The sequence below is a fragment of the Dipodomys spectabilis genome, unplaced genomic scaffold (assembly GCF_019054845.1).
Source record: "Dipodomys spectabilis isolate Male_0828 unplaced genomic scaffold, ASM1905484v1 ptg000210l, whole genome shotgun sequence".
Taxonomy (NCBI): domain Eukaryota; kingdom Metazoa; phylum Chordata; class Mammalia; order Rodentia; family Heteromyidae; genus Dipodomys; species Dipodomys spectabilis.
In genome coordinates this window covers 590,988-608,027 of record NW_024870887.1, presented here as the reverse complement: position 1 = coordinate 608,027, position 17,040 = coordinate 590,988, and the positions used below count along the sequence as shown (strand labels likewise).

The window sequence follows — 17,040 nt, the reverse complement described above, 5'->3', positions numbered from 1 at the left end:
TTCATGTTCTTCCCTAGCTGGGCCTAGGTTCCTTCCAGTTCAGCTTCCCCCTTTCCCAGTTCCAGGAGTGGTCAGAAGCCTCTTTTACGGAACTGGACTTCACCAAGAGAACTGCAGCCAGGTCTTCCAAGAACTCTCTAGAGCCCCATAGCTGAAGAGACCCAGTGGATTCACAGCATGAATGCTGTGAATGCAATGGCCAGAGAAGGAAGGGCACTCATCCAGGACAGTCACTGGCCACCCCACTTTTCTCTGTCCTTCTGATCTGCTTCACTCAGCCCCTATGACCAACAACAGATTAAGTTGGTCATCAGGAGGAAGGAGTAGAACCTTTCCTGGAAGCGAGATGTGTCATCATAGAGTTTGATAAATTAAGTCAGGGCCAGCACCTCCCTTGAGACAACTGTATTTAAAGGAGATTGAGGGTTTTTGCTGCTTCCAGCAGTTCTAGAAAGCAGCAAGTGACCAATTTGCCTGTCTTTACATCAGCAAGTGCTGGCCACAAGAGGAGAGGTGGAACGGCTAGAAGAGGGCCTGGCCTTAGACTGGTTACCACAGTCATTGGAAAATGAGCATGCCTAGTTACCACTGTGGCTGTGTCTACCACATAGACCAACCACAGTGGTTTGTGCAGCATTCCCGATGTGTGAAAATCATACAACCAGCAACCCCATCCTGTTCCTTGAAGCTCCCAGCTCAGGATGGCTCTTGTTAAAGCTTAACAATGACATTTCATGAATCATTTCAGACCTGGGGAAGGGCTGTGTCTACTCTGCCTCCACTTAAAAGAACGAAGAATGGGCTCTTGTAGCAGTGAGGGTGGGAGCCTTAGGCCCCTTCTAACCTGGGAACCTTGGGGAATTCTCCAAAGTGATCCTACAGACAAAGCATAGCTGGCCTTGTGGGTAGGGTGATGGCATGGCAGGAAAGGCTCTCAGCAGAGCTAATATCATCAATCCACAGTTGGGGCTCAAGGCATCGGAGCCAGGCACCCTTTGGCTGAGAAAGTATGGCGGAAGCTGCAGTCTCTCCCAGAAATCCACAGGCCATTTCAGAAGATAAAAATTCAGCTTTAGTGTCCTGAAGATATCTCCTTCTTACTCCTTCCTAGTGCTCTTCGTTTTGCCAGCAAATACCATAGACAAGCCTAACTACACAGCTAACCAGCCAGATAGCCTGGCAAGCCTCCTCCTGGGGCCTATTCCCAATGAGGAGGGAAGCCAAATTCAGTTTCCCGAGGCACAGGTCATAGAGGCAAGTTATAAGGGGTTTAAGCTCATAGAAGGAGGGTCTAAGACACCCAGGCCCAAAGTGACAGGTCTTATGCCATACCAACCCTGATACAGGGCTTTACGAGAAAAATGAAAGCTCAGTTTACTCCTCTGTAAAGTGGGTATACCAATATTTACATCCTCACCCAAAGATACATAGGTCCCATGGTTTCCCTTATTTGCAATAACTAGTATATGTCTGGGACAAGCAGAAAAGGTTAAAAGCTCTATACATATGACCAGATAAGATGATGTTAAGCAAAATGAACCCCAAGATAGGGACACAAGGGGTTTTTACTTTCTTGCTATTGTTTCTAACGTATTTGTAATGTACCATGTGATTTTTTTTTTTTGGGGGGGGGTACTTTGTATGTTCCTCCCCCATGGTATAACCTCTGTTTTCACTGTATTTGATGTCGGTGCCCTGCATCTTGTATATACACTTCTCTAATTTGAGGAGAGGAAGGGAAAAAAACAAATTGCTTAAATAGAGATACAGTTGATCCATTGTAACAATGAGATGTACAAGACACTATGGTGAAAAGTCAACTTTACAATTTAGGTGTGGGGGGGGGGTAGGTGTGGAGGTGGGAGGGAAGAGTTGGAAGGGGAAAAACAAAGGAGAGGCAACAATGCTTGATAGGAAATGTACTCTTTACCTTGCTCATATAACTGTAACCCCTCTGTACAGTATTTTTACAATAAAAAAAGTATTAAAAAAGTTTAAAAAAAAAGAATCTTTATATCCTCAGAGTACAAGGAGCCTAGGGAGGAAGTCAGGCGAACGCACATGCAAATTGCTTAGCATAGCCCTTGATGGGCTTCTGCCTGAGCTTAGGAGCAGGAGGTACCTTACGTGGGTGATGAGGGCTGGCCTCAGAGAGGAGGCCTGATCCAAGCAAGGCCCTTAAGGACAAAGCAGAGAGACACCGAGGTAAGGTAGGAGCAGCCCTTCAGTGAAGGGCTGCATAGTCCTGGCTGCCAAGCCTCATTCTAAATGGATTATTGTTTATTGGCAGCTTATCCCTTTCTCATGGGTTATGAATTATTTACCAGATAATGACTTCATAATTGCTAATGAGAGATGCCCCAAGGACATGCTGACATAACTTCTGAAGCCACAGTGCTAATTGTGGTGGAGTCCCAGAAGCTCCCATGGGGTCAAATCCAAAATGTCACTCCTAGGGAAAGAATCTGATGACCCTTGGGGATTAGTATGAGTACAGCCTCCTTGAGATGCAGATAAAGAAAAGGAGATGTAGTGAAGGGAATGGGAACAGGATGCAATCTGTGGCTCTTTGGGATTCTCTTTTATCTAGCAGAGATATGTACCTGGAGCAGAGGCTATCAAATCATGAACATGAGATACCATCATATTTATTTATTTGTGTGTGTGTATGTGTATGTGTGTGTACTATTACTGGGGCCTGAAGTTAGGACCTGGGATTTCATTCAAAAATAGCGTTCTACCACTTGAGCCACAACTTCACTTTTGGCTTTTTGCTGGTTAATTGGAGATAAGAGTCTCATGGACTTTCTTTCATGGGCTAGCTTTGAACTGTGATCTTCAAAATCTCAGGCTCCTGAGCATCTAGGATTATAAGTTATAGGCCACCAGTGCCTGGTGAGATATCGTCTTAAATATGTTTCACCCTATATTTCTTTATTTCTTTTCCTTTTTTTGGGGGGGGGGGGGTCCGGTCATGGGGCCTGAACTCTGGGCCTGGGTGCTGTACCTCAGTTTTTCAGCTCAAGGCTAGCACTCTACCACTTGAGCCACAGTGCCACTTCCGGCTTTTTTCCTTTTGCTTATGTGGTGCTGAGGAATCGAACCCAGGGCCTCATGCATGCAAGGCAAGCGTTCTACCACTGAGCCACCTTCCCAGCCCTATTTCTTTCTTTCTTTCTTTTTTTTGGTTATGGGGCTTGACCTCAGGGCCTGGCTGCTGTCCCTGAGCTTTTGTACTCAAGGCCAGCACTCTGCCACCACTTGAGCCATAGCTCCACTTCTGGTTTTCTAGTAGTTAACTGGAGATAAGAGTCTCATGGATTTTCCTGTCCTGCCTGGCTTTGAACCTCAGTCCTTAGATCTTAGCCTCCTGAGTAGCTAGGAGTACAGGCAGTGCCTGGCTATAATGTCTTTTTTTTTTTTTTTTTCATTTGACAGCAAAGGCAGAGTTCATGGCTATGTTTTTCTTATGGGTGAAGGACAGTCCTCACCTCCCTGGAAGCAGACATCCCCTGCTGACCATTCTGAAGGCAAAGGCAACAGTGACAGATGCCTCATCATCTCCCTTGAAGGTGCACTTGGTTCTGAATAGAGCAGCAGTTAAATGCCTGGCTTTGCTGGGGTACTTGCCAAGGCAGATCCTGGGCCCCACACTTTGAGAGTGTGGTGTCTAGGTATCTTACCATGTTCACACATTTAATTCTTACATTTACTCTAAGAGGTAAACATTATTACAACCCTTACTCTGCATGTGAAGAAACTGAGGCCCAGGGGGTTAAATATTGTCCCAGAGCCACACAGTGTGGAAGGGGCAGTGCTGGGATTAGGTCCCAGGAAGTCTGGTTCAAGCAATTATGCCCCTGACTTCTACATTTCTCTGGCTCCCTAAAAATGTTTCCAGAGTGAAAGAAGAAATGAATACATGTGTGAACGTGGACTGTGCCTTTTCTAAACGTGGCTTGAATGTGGAATAGAACATATTGAGATGCTGGTTTCTAGCAAGCTTTGGGAAGGTCTGTCTTCCTCTTAAACCACAGGCTGTGCTTAGTTTAGAAGAAAGCTCTGAATAGGACACATGGTATCCCTGGGGAACAGGGCTCTTGGGCGGGCAGGTCAGTGTGTTACCCCCGACTGCCCTACGGTGGGTATCTGTGAGCTGCACTCATGGTATAGCTGGCCCGTGGGTACACACATCCGACAGATTAAATGAAGCATTTCTGATGGTTCATCCATCCATCCTCACATATGTAAGCTTTCCTTTATGCCAGGCCTTGGGGAGGGATCTAGAGACTGAATCCCAAGCTGCTGTCCACAGGGGGGTTTTTGATAGGAGTGGGGGAGGAGGCTATGGACCTGCCTTAATCATTCATGGTTCCTTGTGTGTGAGCTCTGTGCACAGCTCAGCAGGGTTGCCCTCACATGCCTAGAGCAGGCCAGGGCCTGGGGGATGAGCCTGATAAACACAGGCAAGTGAAAAGACCACGCTAACACTCTACCGGTGTGGGGAGAGTAATAGGACATGATTGGAGTAAGAGTTCTGAGGGAAGCACTCTGCCAGAAGAGATGAAAGGGATGGGAAAGGCTTTTTCTGGAGGCGTGGGCTTTGCAGGACAAAGAGGTAAGTTAGCCAAGGAATCTGTCTGGGTGGGAGCAGGGGCTGGCAGAAGCTAGCTGGCATAGGGCAGACTCCCCTCATCTGATTCATGCACACCAGTAGCTGCTGCTCAGTGTGTTCTGTGCGAGATGGTACAGCACTCGGCTTGCCTTGAACTAGTACTAAATAAATAATCACTGTTTATTCTGGGACAGAAGGCAGGACACTTCCTCTATGTGCTAAAGTGAAGGTAGGGTTTTCCTCAGCTGGCTGGCCTGGCTGCACATCCCTGAGTGCTCGCTTCAGAAGGGACCTTCGAAGAACTTCCCTGTGTTCTGACTTTCATTTCCCACATTCAGCTCCTGCCTGGGGTACCTAAAGAAAGGGGGAGGATGGCAGGTTAATTGTTACCTCTGCGCTGTTACTAAGTTACTTGGTAAAAGCAGAAATACGTTTTTAATGATTTTTGTTGTTGTTGTTGCTACCTTACAAACCAGATGCTTTTATCTAAATGAGTTGCTACAAATCAAAGGAAAGGCCCATGAGGGTTGCTAGGCTGCGTCTGTCTTGCATGGGCGGGTGAGCCTGAGCTCCATGAATGATGTTGAAATTCTCCCTCCTCCCCATCTCCTCAGCATCCAGTTCACTCACAAGTGGGAGTAAAAATAGGCATTGTGGCAGCTGTAATTGATGAGCCTCCGAGTGGCCTGGACAAGATGATGCAGGAGCAAGTGGATGATCTTCATCCTGGAATGGTAATTCTTCCCAAACTTGGGGCTGGAGAGTTTTATTCTCTCACATGGTCGTGGCAATCTTCCTCCTGCTCAGTACAATGCCTGACATTTAGTCGGTGCTTAAGAAATAACTGTGGAGCAAATGAGTTGTTCTCTCATAGCCCTTTGTATAACTGTTTCCTTGTTGCGCTGATCACATATTATTCCAAGTAGGTGTTTAGCTACCAGTCTCTCTGCTGGACTGAAAACTCCTTGGGGAAAGGGCTTTCGTATGAGCATTATGGATCCTAGGCCTGGATCCATAATGTGGCTGCTTAAATACTTAAATGAATGAATGGATGAATGAATGAATGAATTTGAGACAGCTACTTGATTCACAATGTACTGAGTAAACTATCTGTAGCCAGAGAGAAAAGAGAAAAAGGAAAGAAACTTCTGATGAAAAGACAGAAGCTTAAATTTTCTTAAGCAGTTTTGGAATATGACTAAAGGAGGTCATCCAGAAGGACAGATGTCTGCAAATTTAGGAGCAATGTCACTTACACTAATGTGCACATGATCCTTTCCTTGAGTTGGATGTTGGCAAGACTACTATTAGCTTATTTGATGTGTGTGTGTAAACTTGCACTAATCACAGGGAATGCAGGCTAGGAGTCAGCCCGAGGCCTCTCCATTCATCTGTCTTCAGTTAGGGAACGAACTCTCAACCGTTTCCAGCAGTCCTGGCCAATGTGGCAGGAACAAGGTAAGGAAGGAGACAGACTACTTGGAAAGTCAAACTTTGTCACAAAAATAAACTCTGAGGTTTGCAGAAAAGCTATTTCGAGCCCAGGTGCCAAATGAGGTTTTGCAGCCAGAATAAAATACTGCATACCCTCCACCCTATCCATATCAGCCGAGTGGAAATGCCACATGTACTCTGGAGCTCCCTGCTTCCACCCTGGGCATCTCCTGCCTTTTGACCATTCTCTCTGCCTATGGATGCTGGGCATGGGGCTGAGAGCAACAAGGAGAATACAGGAAAGTGTCACTTCTGTCCTGAGCTTAGTGGATGCTCTAGTGGCCTTCCTTGAATATCCCCAGCCTCTCCTTGGCCTTTCTCAGAACACAGACAGATGCTATGACCCCACTGAGCCTCAGCTATGAGGCCCTGGAGGGCTCTTCAAAGAATTGGCTGCCATTCCCCATGGTGGAGTTCCAGAAAGGAGGCCTCTGCCCTCTCCTGGGACTGGGGATGGAGGAACGTGGGCCCAGCTAGGGAAGAGCTTTCTATTCTGCTTGTTTTTACCTCTCTAGTTCCAGAAAGGACTGGAAGGGACTTGAAAGGATACATTAACACACTGTAAATCAAAGTAGGAGCAAGAACAAGAAGCACAGGAGGGAAATGGAGCAGGGAGTGCTGCCTCCGTGAAACCACATCTAGGAAGTCCTACACCTGGGTACAGGCAGGCCACAAATCTGCCTCAGGCTTGGCGGTGCTTCTGACCTTGGCTGCTCAGGAGAATTGCTTGGGGAGCTTTATAAACATAGGAATAAAATAAGAAAGCCTCTGTCCCCTCCTGCAGAGTTTCATCTAATGGAGCTGATATGAATCCTGGTGGGAGAATTTTTTTCCTAGGTGATTTTCATATGCGGGGAGTGAGGAGGGCTAGAGAACTCAGAGGGGGCAAACAAGAAGCTGGTCTGTTATAACATGATTCTTGGATTTATGAGACACTAGGCCGGTAGCCCAGAGAAGAACATGTCTATGGTAAAATCACAGACACTTCCATAGGGTCTGAGTAGCAAGGTGGCACAACTGACAGGATGAATGTAAACTGCCATGAAACCTGCAGTGTGGGCCCTGAGCTGTGACTTTGCAGGCCAACAGACACATGGGTAGCCCACAGAGCTGACAGCCTGCTACAGTCAAGGCACCCAGCTTTTAAATGATTCGGTCCCAGGGCAGATTTTAGGGCATGTGACAGAATAGGTGAGTCACATATCACCTGGAAAGATGGTCTGGTATCTTAATTCCTCAAGGTGGAGAGCTCAAGAATTTGGTAATGCTTGTGTTGACAGACATGTCTAAAAGCAGGAAGAGGTTTCAGGTCTTCAGCAAACTAAGGGAGACCTTGTGCCACCAGGGAGGTGAGCAAGACACTGTGGACTCTGAGACCTTTGGTGGAAAGGTACAAACAGCACCAGGCAAAGAGAGAAGAGTGAGGACCAGTTGAAGGATTGTACCTAATTGGTGGGCTTGAGTCCATGACCTTTTCAAGGGCCTAACTTCCCAAATTCCCAGCAGAGGAAGGAGCTACAGAGGTCCTCTAGGGCTGGCCAGGGAAGGTACAGGAAGAGTCAGAGGAAAAAGGGGTGACCAAGTATGTCTGGTGGGTGTCTAGAGCAGTACTTGGAATGTGTGCATGGCCCATATTATAGAATGAAAGTCATGAAGGCTTAACGCAGACAACAAACGACAACAAATGACAGTGGAGGGGAAGAGGGCCTGGAGCTCTCCATGAAGCAAGGCAGTTTGAGTGGGGAGTAAAGGGAGGACAGAGGGATCAACTGGGGGAAATGAAGCTGTGTCGAGAGCAGGAGTCCAGGGCCGGTGCATGGACCAGCCCCAAGTCCCACTGGCTTCAGAGACATGTGCAGTGTCCTCTGAGGATGCAGGGCACACAGATCGTTTTGCTTGCTGAGGGAGGGCACAGAGCCTGGACAAGCAGTCCTGATCCCACAGTTCCAGTGACAGGCAGGGGAGGCCGCACAAGGCAGTTCCTTGGTGCCCGGGAGGACTGGCAGTTGCCTCCCATCTGCTCAGAGCCAGAGCAGTCTATTAATGCCATTCTTGGCTCAGCCTTTAGTTCTGCATACACCGAGTCCTCAGCTCACCCCGAGTCCCTGCTGGTTCTGGGATCTTTTTTGATCCTTGGGTAAAGTCATCAAGCTTCTGAGAGTGGACAGCAGAAGTCCATGCTTTGCTACTGAACTGGTCTGTTTTGAAACAGGGCACAAAAAGCCCAGGTAGCTTCTCCAGTTTCCACGGTGAAGTGGTAGCTGCTTCCACAGTGGTCACAAAGGCCACTGCGACTGTCCATCTACAGTGGTGGACCTGACTGCAAGGGAAGAGCATATACTGCACTGGACCACATACCAAGGTACTCAGAGACTGTCCTGGCTATGTGCTGTTAGCTGAAGGCCCAGTGGGTACCATACAAGTGAGGAGGGACAGAATTCAGAGATGTATCCCACAGGACTCCTGCCTTCCAGGAATTGTCCACTGGGAGGAAAGACAAACACACATCTGCCATGGGGACCCATCTGGAGGATGTGCATGGATACTGAAGCCCACAAAAGACTGATCAGCTGTAGGTCTGGTGATATCAGCTGGTGATATCACCTTCAGATTCCCACCCATACAGCCATCCTAAATCCGCTCTTGTCCAAGATTGGGACTTATGAAAGATGCACCTTGCACAAGAGGCAGGAAATACAAAGCTACAAACTAAGAAATATCATCTAAGGAACCAAATTCCTCCCCATTCCCTTCTTTTCTCCCACCCATTTCAATGCCCATATATACCCAAGGAAAGCTGTGAAGAACAGCTTTAAATCTCTTCTCAGACCACTCATTCTGCTTCTGGTCCCTCTAAGAAGGAAGAGATCAGTCACAAACCCATTGCACTCTCTTGTTTCCAACTCTCTTTCTCTGATTTGACTGTCACAGAAGCAAATCATTCCCCACAGGCTGGGATAATGGAGAAGACAGCTGTCTCCCATCAGTGGTGTCATCAGGCTCATGCCAACAGCCCACCAGCATTCTAGGTCAGGAACCCATCTGTCCTCCTCTGGCTGTCCCCGCTGGTCTGCTAGGTGGCAGCAGGCTAGAGACCCCCCTGGGCAGTGTAGGTTCTTCCATGCAGGCAGCCAATCCAGACCTAGCTTAGATCTCCTCCCACTTCCTCCTGATAACCTGGGGCATCCACAAGCTGGGATCTTAGAGACTTATATTCTTCTCTTTGTGTTAAGGGTTCTTGGAGTGGTAGGCCATGTTCAATCCTATTGTCTCTGTGTCAAAGAAAAACCAGCAAAGAATCTATACATGACAGGACTCTTGCTGGCTGATGTCAGCCCTTGTTAAAGGAAGCTGGGGTATAAGGCCACAAAGTAGCTCTAGGTAGTTGCTACAGCTTCTTGGGCTTGGAGCAGGATATCACTGAACATGTTTTAGTCCTGGATCACTATGACCTGAGTTTGCTCAGGCTCTGTGTGCTCCTACAGATGCAGCTTTGGGGTGTGTGTGTGTGTGTGTGTGTGTGTGTGTGTGTGTGTGTGTGTGTGTGTGTGTGTGTGTGTGTGTGTGTGTGTGTGTGTGTGTGTGTGTGTGTGTGTGTGTGTGTGTGTGTGTGTGTGTGTGTGTGTGTGTGTGTGTGTGTGTGTGTGTGTGTGTACACACACTGACCCTTAGTGTTTTACCACTTAAAGTCACAGCTTATGTCCAGCTTTTACAAGGTTAATTGGAAAGAAGAGTCTCATATACTTTTCTTGCCTGGGCTAGCTTTTGAACTGAGATCCTCAGATCTCAGCTACCTAATTAGCTAGGATTAAAGGCATGAGCCACTAGGTCCAGCTGGCTCTGTGATGCACTCTCTCTCTCCCTCTCTTTCCTCTCCCCCCCCCCCGGCGTCCTCCCCCCCCCCCCCCCCCCTCCCCGGCCATCTTCTCAAATTCACAACTCTTACCTCAACCTCCTGAATACCAGGATTGTAGGTATATGCCAACCATGTGTAGCGTCTCACTGACTTCTAAAGATTCCCTGTGCCTCCCCGCATCTGCTTCATTCCAGCTCCAGCCTGCCTCCCCAGTGGTGGAACTCTGGCAGCTCTAGCTCCAATGCCATGGCTTCTGTAGGGACATATCTGGCCTGCTTGAGGGTGGGAGTTAGAGCAGCAGGCAGCTTTGTTTCATGAGATGCATGCCCGGACGATGCAGGCCCCATTCCCCAGTGCTCTCCTGACTTTCTGGTCCTGATTTGAGAATACAAAAGTTTCTATAAATTAAATCCAAGCAAATAATCACATGACTGTGCAAAGGGCATGTTAAGAGATATTTCTTGTGGTGTTATTGATAACAGTAAAATATTAAAAACATGATAAATATCCATCATTAAGGTATCAACTAAAGTACATTTTTATGTTCCTATAATTTGAAGTCTTGAAAATAATGATATAGTTTCTATTCACTGGCATTAAAGATGACTTAACATATTTTTTGAGACACAATTGAGACACAATAATATCTCAACAAGTAGTATGCACAATATGATCCCACGTATGTGTGTATATATACTCATAAGAAGCAAGCCTGGAACACAACATTAAAGTGTTTGTCCCTGGGAATGTAAATTCTTTATATAATTCTAGGTACTTGTTTCTTGGAGGATGGTAGGAACTGAATCCATCTTTCAAAACCTTTATGAATAAATAATATTTTCATGATATTTAAGAGTATGTTTGAACAATAAAAATTAAATGAAGAGACGTGAATTTGTTAAATTATAAGAATGAAGTTTGGAGAAGTTTCAAGGTCATGTAGTTGTTGGCCACCCCAAGATCTAAACCCTGGAGAAACTTCACAACTGGGGAGAATAAGGAAGAGTCACCATGACTGAGATCTAGATGGCTTAGTGGATCATATACTTGTGTGTGTATGGAGGGGGGGGAGGGGGAATCTCACCAACTAAGAGTAAGGGACTAGCTCCCTTTCCTCTTATCCCCAGACAGCCAGCTCTACTCAGGATCACTCCCTTAGTCCACAGGAGCTGAGCTTGGACTTACCTTTCGCCGTCCGTCTCTGGCAAGCTCAGGATTCGTCCCCAGGATGCAAAACCCTCGATGACCACCAACACTTAGTAGAGGGAGGGCATCACGGGGAAGCCACACAGTCTAGAATGAGAGAGGAAGAGGGAAGTTGGAGTGCAGAAAGTGGTTTAAAAAAAAAAAAAAAACACAAAAGACCCACAGCCAGGCACTGGTGGCTCATGCCTGTAATCCTAGCTACTCAGGAGGCTGAGATCTGTGGATCACAGTTCAAAGCCAGCCCAGGCAAGAAAGTCTGTGAGACTCTTATCTCTAATTAATCACCAGGAAACTGGAAGTGGTGCTGTGGCTCAAGTGGTAGAGCGCTCGCCTTGAGCTAAAGAACTGAGTTCAAGTCCCATAATTTTAAAAAAAAAGAAGAAAAGAAAAAACACAAAACTACTTTTAGTACGAGTTTTTTTTTTTTTTGGGGTCCGGTCGTGGGGCTTGAACTTTAGGCTTGGGCGCTGTTCCTCAGCTCTTCAGCTCAAGGCTAGCGCTCTACCACTTGAGCCACAGCGCCACTTCCAGCTTTTTTCTGCTTATGTGGTGCTGAGGAATCGAACCCAGGGCCTCAGGCATGCAAGGCAAGTGCTCTACCACTGAGCCACCTTCCCAGCCCCAGTACTAGTTTCTTATGTGACCTCCCAACCCTCAAATGGAAGCTAAATTCTGCCTTGGCTTTCTCCTTGATGCTGAGCCTCCTCTTGTAGATTATGTCACACAGAGTCAATGTTACACAGAGAGACCCCAAACTCTGCTATAGCGCTCTTAGAAATGGGGATGCAGTGGGCAGCAGATTGCCCTAGCAAGGTATTCCTCCCATTTCTCAAACATTGGCTGGCACTAATCCACACCACTGGGCCATTAACAGAGTAAGATTGAGAACAATGGCATTGTCTCCCACCTAATCCAAACAAAGAAAATCCAGGAAGGGAGAAAAATAAGAAATTCAAATCTTTAACATTGAAAAGGACACAAACTCTGGAATTACAGAAACAAATCATGACTTCTTTTAAGACAACAGGCAAGAAGACCTTGAGGAGGCAAAGAATGGGTTCCTCGGAGAGAAGTTTTAAAAAATACATATAAAGAGAGAGATTTAATACCCAGTGGAAAGAGGCTATCTATTATGGGGAAGCAGGGCTATTCCTCGTCTGCTCTTTCAGATGTAATATATGAGAAAGTCATCGCCATGACGGGAAATGGCATCTTCCCCCGCAAAAGCGTGTGGCTGTCATTACCTGAGAATCAATATATTTTTTTAAAATGGAATATATCATTATCAATTGATTTTCTTTTTTTTTCTCTTAGTACTCCAGGGTCCTAGATAGCAAGGGAAAGCTTTACTGTGATATGAAGGATTTGGACAGGTATATAAGTTATTGTAAACTAATTCCACCTCATGGCCAGCGTTCTCTCTGATGATGCGATGGGTCTTTCTCAGATCTTCTCTACTAAGCTTTTTCAGCTGCCAATGACAGGGACATCCATGAGCCATATCAAATAGCTATCTGAAAGCTGAAGATGACAAAAAAATATTGCTTTTTCCAAGGACAGCATGTTCCCTTTACGATTAAGAAATAACCTCTGTGGGGAGGCAAAGTAAGCCAAGGTCACCATTTAATTCTGACACAGAGCCAAAGTCATGAGTGTATTTCCTCTACCAAGCCCATGTGGCACACGCACAGACATTGATCACGTTGGCCACAATGTATTGGCGATTCTTGTGATTAGAAGACTCACGAATTTCTGGGAAAGATCTTCAGCAGATAAGTATTGGTGAAAAGAATGTTTTAGAAGGTGATGAACAAACCAATTTTAGGTTCTTGAGATCCTCATTCATTTAGTCACTCATTTATTTTATGTGTTTATTGCGTGACTGCTGAATGTAGGGGTTTGTCCTAGACACATAGTGAATATATGAGTGAACAAAAATATTCGTACCCTCATAGTTGGAAACAGACAAGAAACAATCAACTTAGGAATGTGTGAAAATTACATGGCATATTAGAAGATAGTAAGTGCTGCTTGGAGAGAGAAAATAGAGCAAGGAGTGTGCTGGAGAGCTGCAGTGCAGTTTAAATAGGGTGGGTGAGGTCAGCTTCATGGGCAAGGGATAACCTCTGCACAAGTGCTGGATGGAGTGGATTGCACAGGTGTTTGAGATAGAAGGAAGAACAAGTACAGTGGGGGGGGGGGGGGGGAGTGACATGATGTTTCAAGATCAGCAAGGAGGTCTCGAGGGATGGACCTTTTTAGATTCCAGTAGATAATAAAGTCACAGAGGTGAGTATCTAGGTTTTTGTAAGTACTCGTAGGCTATTGTATAGGTTGCTAAGAGAGAGCCCGAAGATCTCAGGTACTAGTCTTTACATGGAGCCTTCAATCTCTTGAGACAAAACTCTCAGAGGTCAATGTCAGGTTAATCTGCTTTTCTTCTCTCCAACCCAGATGGCTCAATACTCTCTGGCCAGCTAACACCCACTCTCTGAGCTGTAACCAGGCTGTGCTGACTTAATATAGGCAGGCTATAGGAAATGGGGGAAAGGGAGGAGGGAAGAGCACAGAGGGAACACAGGGAAGTTGGCCACCTGTTCTGATGACAATGGCCTTGTCTTCCCTAAGCTGTGGTGCAAATGATCAATTCCAGAGGTGATCACTGAAATATTTCTGGATAAAAATAAGCTACATGCAATGCTGGGTTCTTTGGGACTTTTTCCTAGTGTATTAAAGGTCCTGACATGAATTGACAGGTTAGCAACTGGGGTGGAAAAAATTCTGATTATCCAGGTCTTCCTATCTTCCCTCTGGTCTGTGACTAGAAGGTATATCTAACCAGTACAGAGGGAATCAACTGAGCTCTGATACTTTCTGATTTCTGGTTAGGTTTAACTAGCAGAAGACTGAGGATTGGCTGGAGCAAGCTGTTCATTCACTTATTTTGTTTCTGCTCTGCTGGGTCTTCACAGGGTAGCTGTGTCCCTCAACTGAAGGTGATACTCAAGTTAGGGGAGATGGTACTCTTTAGCATTCTCTATGGGTTTCTGTAATAGCTCCTTTGCCCCCTTAAGCAGTAATTATCTTCATTCTCATTATTAGCCCACGGGTGACACACTCTTATGGTTTCTTTATACTGTGCCTAGAATTTTATGATTAGTTCTTTTAATAAGTCTTTTCAGAGATCACATATTTGGATATGTCTGTTCTTTTCAGAGTCTCAAGATTTGGAACCAGACAGATGAGAACTAGAATTCTAATATCACTACCTACTTTTGTGGCATTTAGTTTAATTCCTCTAAACCTGTTACATGTTTTTCAAAGTAGAGAAGCTGGTCCATGAATCTTCCTCCTTCTCCTGTCTCAGAAGCATCCCAGTCCAATACTGCTACCACCCATGCCAAGTTCCAGGGCAAGGAACACCTAAATTGTGATTCCTTGGTCCACTCCAACCAGAAACTAATCTCCTGAAGGTGAACTCACAATACGTCTTCGTTTATGTCTGAGTTTTATTTATTTATTTTCTATAGGTTTCCTTTCTTGCTCTTTTTCCTTTCAGAGACTAGACAATATCTTAATATTTGAGTATCTGGTCCATGATATCCATCATATAAATGTTGGTTCATTTATCATAGACCTCTGATTTTTTTTATTTTCCATTCTAGAAGACCTATAAACTATGTTGGTGTCTCAAAATGAGTTCTATTCTAATGAGACACATGGTATAACATGAATTAACGTGACTAGAAATTGGTTTTTAGTCACAATTTTTCTCCTAAATCAACAGTGTAAAACCATAACTTTCCAAAGATCCTGGCCTAGGAAATGAATCTCAGGAATGAACCTAAAAAATCTCAAGGAAAAAGGAATGGCTTGCCATCTCCAGGCAAGATGATGATGATACTCCAGGATTTAATTTCCTGGCATCTCTGGCCACACTGACCCTTTCTCTTCCGCTCATTTCATCATCAAGGAATGGCTGGCAGTCTGAAGGAAAATGACATTTAAAAAGTGAAAGGTTGCTGGGTATTGGTGGTACACACCTGTAGTCCTAGCTATCCAGGAGGCTGAGAGCTGAAGATGCAGTTCACAGCAAGCTTGGGTAGAAAAGTTTGTGAGACTCTTATCTCCAATTAACCACCAGAAAACCAGAAATGGAGCTGTGGCTTGAAGTGGTAGACTGTTAGCCTTGAGCAAAAGAGATCAGGGATAGCGCCCATGCCCTGCGTTCAAGCTCCATAATTGGCCAGAAAAAGGTGAAAGGATAAGTGTGGGGTGCTGGTGGCTCTCACTTATAATCCTAGCGACTCAGGCTGAAAACTGGAGAATCACAGTTCAAGGCCAGCCCAGGCAGAAAAGTTGTCTGCCCTCTATTTCCAGAAATAACCAGTCTTAAGCAGAGCTGAAGGCAAGGCTCAAGTGGTAGAACACCTGCTTAGCAAGCATAAGGTCCTAAGTTCAAACTTCAATCTGCATCCCCTCACAAAAAAAAAGAAAGAAAAAAGCAAAGGGTAGCCAGGTATCAGGTACTAGTAGCTCACGCCTATAATCCTACCTATTCAGAAGGCTGAGATCTGAGGATGCAGTTCAAAACCAGCCAGCCAGGAAAGGCTGTGGGACTCTTACCTCCAACTAATCACCTAAAAAACAGAAATGGAGCTGTGGCTCAAAGTGGTAGATGCTAAGCTTGAGCAAAAATGCTCAGGGAAAGAACTCAAACCCTGAGTTCAAGCCCCATGACCAATAAAAATAAATAAATAAGCAAGCAAGCAAGCAAGCAGAGAATAGCACATAGTTTGAGGCCAGCCTGGGCAGCACAGCAAGATCTTAAAAGGGAGAGGGAGGTGACCAGGGAGAAGGAGAGAGAGATAAAAGAAACATTCTAACTCAAAGTCTGTGAGTAAAGATGGTTTCTGACATGAACCAAATTGATTGCCAAGAGAATTATAAACAAGAGCCCCAGGAATTTTACATCTCTATAAAAGACACCATTTTCTTTCTTTCTTTTCTTGCGTGAGAAACTGCCTACTGTGAGGAGAAACCAATTAAGGAGTCTCCAGATTGACACAGAATCAGAAAGCAGCCTGGCCTGACCGTTGACCACGCTCTCCAATTATGGTTCCAGCACCCAGTAGTTCAACAACCTTCAGCAAGCTGGGAAACAGAGACACTTTCTTTCTTTCTTTTTGGAAAAGAAAAGGCAAGGGAACTGGAAGCTATAGCTATCGGGAGAAACCCAGCTTCAACCCCACCCTTCTAGCAGCCCTGGCTTGCACCAGGCTTGGATGTCTGCTCCAAACGTACCCTGCAGAGGGAATGCTCATTCATACTCACTTTCTTTCAAGATGACAGAAAAACAAGCTGTCCATTAATAATATCAACTGTGGGTTCACCAAAGCCTGCAGGCATCTTGCCAACACAAAAATAAGCACACTCAGAAGGTTTATCCATCAGGTTCACGACAGTTCGTGGGCTGAGGGGGCTGGAAGGCACTACTTTTAAAAGGGAGAGCGAAGATGCAAAGATGGAGTATATTCGGAGTCCACCCTGCACCATGCAGAGATTTCCTATTTCCATTAAGAGCTAGAGTTGGCCACTGATGAGATCCATTACTTGCTTTCGACTGCTCGGGATGTACCACCTGGCAAGCTTTATCAAAGGCATTCATTCATCAAAGCAACCCTGGGTTTGCAGAAGCCACAATGCCTGAGATATAGTAACAAAATTCTCATGGTACTTTAAGTTTACAAAGCCTAGTTCACTCACTTTTTCTAATTAACTTCTTCTAAACAACCTATATACAGTTTGCTTTCATTTCCCCCACAATTTATAGATGAGGAAACACAAGGCTCATGGTGAATAAGAGTTG

At 45.5% G+C, this 17,040-nt stretch overlaps 1 protein-coding gene across 3 annotated transcripts in view; it reads right to left on the bottom strand.

Annotated features, from left to right (window-relative positions):
• Positions 1–17,040, bottom strand: part of Klhl29 (kelch like family member 29) — a 294,244-nt gene that overhangs the window by 204,214 nt on the left and 72,990 nt on the right. For all 3 annotated transcript variants that reach the window (XM_042696802.1, XM_042696804.1, XM_042696803.1), the window contains exon 2: positions 11,151–11,258. The gene's annotated coding sequence lies outside the window, so the exon portion shown is untranslated. The remainder of the gene's footprint in view (positions 1–11,150; positions 11,259–17,040) is intronic.